This window comes from Heterodontus francisci, unplaced genomic scaffold (assembly GCF_036365525.1).
Source record: "Heterodontus francisci isolate sHetFra1 unplaced genomic scaffold, sHetFra1.hap1 HAP1_SCAFFOLD_1289, whole genome shotgun sequence".
NCBI classification, from domain to species: Eukaryota; Metazoa; Chordata; class Chondrichthyes; order Heterodontiformes; family Heterodontidae; genus Heterodontus; species Heterodontus francisci.
This window is the reverse complement of record NW_027142289.1, coordinates 77501-82500: the sequence shown is the minus strand read 5'-3', so window position 1 is coordinate 82500 and position 5000 is coordinate 77501.

The window sequence follows — 5000 nt, the reverse complement described above, 5'->3', positions numbered from 1 at the left end:
GCTCGGTCTGCGCGGCCGGCGGTAGCCGGGGGCGAGGGGCATCGGGCGGTGGCGGAACCAGGCCGGCCCGACCGCTGGGGGCCGCCCGGGCGACGTTTGAATCTGTCGGGTCGGACCGCCGAATCCCGCGGGATTTCGGGATCGAATCTGCGGGTGGAATCGGCACCTCGTCCCGCTGTCCGGTTCCCCCCCGTCGACTGCAACGGGTTTCCGAGGCCCGTCGGTCAGGCGCGGTTCGCTCCGCAATCCGCCGGCCGATCGGCACCGGGCGGGGCTCTACGGAAAGAGGGGACCCTCCGGCGTCGAGTGCCGGCGCACCGACCCCGCAGGCTGACCGGGAAGGTGAAGACTCACCCCGCTGAATGCCCGGCCCCGGGCACCCTCCGGCGCCGGGGCCATAACTTCGGGGAGGGAGGTCCGAGCTCCGCGCGGTCGACGGCAGGTGAAAGGGGCCGGTGCGCCGCGGAAGGCGACAGCAGTCCCGTCAGGCTGCACCTCTGCTCGGGCGAACGGCGTCAGGAAAAGGGGAGAGCACTTCCCCACCGATAGCTCCGGAACGCCCGGACCCATTGGCCCGCGGCACCGGTGGCTGCTAGAGGGCCTCCGGCGCCGTCAGCCGGGGTACGTCCCAGGCCGGCCGGACGGCGGGCAGCCGGAGGCAACGGCCTGGAACGGAGCCAGACTTGAGTCGTTCCGTGCCGTGGGCAAAAAGGCAGGGCTGCGGGTCAGCGCAGTTTGGCAAACCTAGCCGCAAGTGCGGGAAGGGCGGAGGAGCACACGGACGCCGCCTTCCCAAACTGAGCCCAAAGTGCCCAGGCATGCCCCCTTGATCTCGCCTAATCAGTGAGCCCAAAATAATTTCAGAGTGTGGAAACCTTATCCAAAAAGGTCGAAAAGAACGGCCAGAGATCAAGTCCGAAAGGGGAAATCAGTAACAAGCAAGCAGAGTAATCATTAACCAAAAAGCGCAAAATTATGTTAAAAGTGTGAAATCATTAACCAAAAACTCGAAAATAATGTCCAGAGACCAAGTCCGAAAGGGCAAATGGTTAACCAGTAAGCAGAGTAATCATTAACCAAAAATCGCAAAAGTAAGTAAAAAGTATGAAATCATTAACCAAAAATCGCAAAAGTAAGTAAAAAGTGTGAAATCATTAACCAAAAACTCGAAAATAATGTGCAGAGACTAAGTCCGAAAGGGCAAATGGTTAACCAGTAAGCAGAGTCATCATTAACCAAAAATCGCAAAAGTAAGTAAAAAGTGTGAAATCATTAACCAAAAATCGCAAAAGTAAGTAAAAAGTGTGAAATCATTAACCAAAAACTCGAAAATAATCTCCAGAGACTAAGTCCGAAAGGGCAAATGGTTAACCAGTAAGCAGAGTAATCATTAACCAAAAATCGCAAAAGTAAGTAAAAAGTGTGAAATCATTAACCAAAAATCGCAAAAGTAAGTAAAAAGTGTGAAATCATTAACCAAAAACTCGAAAATAATGTCCAGAGACTAAGTCCAAAAGGGCAAATGGTTAACCAGTAAGCAGAGTAATCATTAACCAAAAAGCGCAAAAATATGTTAAAAGTGTGAAATCATTAACCAAAAACTCGAAAATAATGTGCAGAGACTAAGTCCGAAAGGGCAAATGGTTAACCAGTAAGCAGAGTAATCATTAACCAAAAATCGCAAAAGTAAGTAAAAAGTGTGAAATCATTAACCAAAAACTCGAAAATAATCTCCAGAGACTAAGTCCGAAAGGGCAAATGGTTAACCAGTAAGCAGAGTAATCATTAACCAAAAATCGCAAAAGTAAGTAAAAAGTGTGAAATCATTAACCAAAAACTCGAAAATAATGTCCAGAGACCAAGTCCGAAAGGGCAAATGGTTAACCAGTAAGCAGAGTAATCATTAACCAAAAATCGCAAAAGTAAGTAAAAAGTGTGAAATCATTAACCAAAAATCGCAAAAGTAAGTAAAAAGTGTGAAATCATTAACCAAAAACTCGAAAATAATCTCCAGAGACTAAGTCCGAAAGGGCAAATGGTTAACCAGTAAGCAGAGTAATCATTAACCAAAAATCGCAAAAGTAAGTAAAAAGTGTGAAATCATTAACCAAAAATCGCAAAAGTAAGTAAAAAGTGTGAAATCATTAACCAAAAAGTCGAAAATAATCTCCAGAGACTAAGTCCAAAAGGGCAAATGGTTAACCAGTAAGCAGAGTAATCATTAACCAAAAATCGCAAAAGTAAGTAAAAAGTGTGAAATCATTAACCAAAAACTCGAAAATAATCTCCAGAGACTAAGTCCGAAAGGGCAAATGGTTAACCAGTAAGCAGAGTAATCATTAACCAAAAGGCGCAAAAGTAAGTAAAAAGTATGAAATCAGTAACCAAAAAGCGCAAAAATATGTTAAAAGTGTGAAATCATTAACCAAAAAGTCGAAAATAATCTCCAGAGACTAAGTCCGAAAGGGCAAATGGTTAACCAGTAAGCAGAGTAATCATTAACCAAAAATCGCAAAAATATGTTAAAAGTGTGAAATCATTAACCAAAAACTCGAAAATAATGTGCAGAGACTAAGTCCGAAAGGGCAAATGGTTAACCAGTAAGCAGAGTAATCATTAACCAAAAAGGGCAAAAGTAAGTAAAAAGTATGAAATCATTAACCAAAAAGCACAAAATTAAGTTAAAAGTGTGAAATCATTAACCAAAAAGTCGAAAATAATGTCCAGAGACCAAGTCCGAAAGGGCAAATGGTTAACCAGTAAGCAGAGTAATCATGAACCAAAAATCGCAAAAGTAAGTAAAAAGTATGAAATCATTAACCAAAAAGGGCAAAAGTAAGTAAAAAGTATGAAATCATTAACCAAAAATCGCAAAAGTAAGTAAAAAGTATGAAATCATTAACCAAAAATCGCAAAAGTAAGTAAAAAGTATGAAATCATTAACCAAAAAGCACAAAATTAAGTTAAAAGTGTGAAATCATTAACCAAAATGTCGAAAACAATGTCCAGAGACTAAGTCCGAAAGGGCAAATGGTTAACCAGTAAGCAGAGTAATCATTAACCAAAAATCGCAAAAGTAAGTAAAAAGTGTGAAATCATTAACCAAAAACCCGAAAATAATGTCCAGAGACTAAGTCCGAAAGGGCAAATGGTTAACCAGTAAGCAGAGTAATCATTAACCAAAAATCGCAAAAGTAAGTAAAAAGTGTGAAATCATTAACCAAAAACTCGAAAATAATGTCCAGAGACTAAGTCCGAAAGGGCAAATGGTTAACCAGTAAGCAGAGTAATCATTAACCAAAAGGCGCAAAAGTAAGTAAAAAGTATGAAATCAGTAACCAAAAAGCGCAAAAATATGTTAAAAGTGTGAAATCATTAACCAAAAACTCGAAAATAATGTGCAGAGACTAAGTCCGAAAGGGCAAATAATTAACCAGTAAGCAGAGTAATCATTAACCAAAAAGCGCAAAAATATGTTAAAAGTGTGAAATCATTAACCAAAAACTCGAAAATAATGTCCAGAGACTAAGTTCGAAAGGGCAAATGGTTAACCAGTAAGCAGAGTAATCATTAACCAAAAATCGCAAAAGTAAGTAAAAAGTGTGAAATCATTAACCAAAAAGCACAAAATTAAGTTAAAAGTGTGAAATCATTAACCAAAAAGTCGAAAATAATCTCCAGAGACTAAGTCCGAAAGGGCAAATGGTTAACCAGTAAGCAGAGTAATCATTAACCAAAAAGCGCAAAAATATGTTAAAAGTGTGAAATCATTAACCAAAAACTCGAAAATAATGTGCAGAGACTAAGTCCGAAAGGGCAAATAATTAACCAGTAAGCAGAGTAATCATTAACCAAAAAGCGCAAAAATATGTAAAAAGTGTGAAATCAGTAACCAAAAAGCGCAAAAGTAAGTAAAAAGTGTGAAATCATTAACCAAAAACTCGAAAATAATCTCCAGAGACTAAGTCCGAAAGGGCAAATGGTTAACCAGTAAGCAGAGTAATCATTAACCAAAAAGCGCAAAAATATGTTAAAAGTGTGAAATCATTAACCAAAAACTCGAAAATAATGTGCAGAGACTAAGTCCGAAAGGGCAAATAATTAACCAGTAAGCAGAGTAATCATTAACCAAAAAGCGCAAAAATATGTAAAAAGTGTGAAATCAGTAACCAAAAAGCGCAAAAGTAAGTAAAAAGTGTGAAATCATTAACCAAAAACTCGAAAATAATGTCCAGAGACTAAGTCCGAAAGGGCAAATGGTTAACCAGTAAGCAGAGTAATCATTAACCAAAAAGCGCAAAAATATGTTAAAAGTGTGAAATCATTAACCAAAAACTCGAAAATAATGTCCAGAGACTAAGTCCGAAAGGGCAAATGGTTAACCAGTAAGCAGAGTAATCATTAACCAAAAATCGCAAAAGTAAGTAAAAAGTGTGAAATCATTAACCAAAAAGCACAAAATTAAGTTAAAAGTGTGAAATCATTAACCAAAAAGTCGAAAATAATCTCCAGAGACTAAGTCCGAAAGGGCAAATGGTTAACCAGTAAGCAGAGTAATCATTAACCAAAAAGCGCAAAAATATGTTAAAAGTGTGAAATCATTAACCAAAAATCGCAAAAGTAAGTAAAAAGTGTGAAATCATTAACCAAAAAGTCGAAAATAATGTCCAGAGACTAAGTCCGAAAGGGCAAATGGTTAACCAGTAAGCAGAGTAATCATTAACCAAAAAGCGCAAAAATATGTTAAAAGTGTGAAATCATTAACCAAAAACTCGAAAATAATGTCCAGAGACTAAGTCCGAAAGGGCAAATGGTTAACCAGTAAGCAGAGTAATCATTAACCAAAAAGGGCAAAAGTAAGTAAAAAGTATGAAATCATTAACCAAAAAGTCGAAAATAATGCCCAGAGACTAAGTCCGAAAGGGCAAATGGTTAACCAGAAAATCCGTCGAATAATGTCCAGAGACTAAGTCCGAAAGGGCAAATGGTTAACCAGTGGA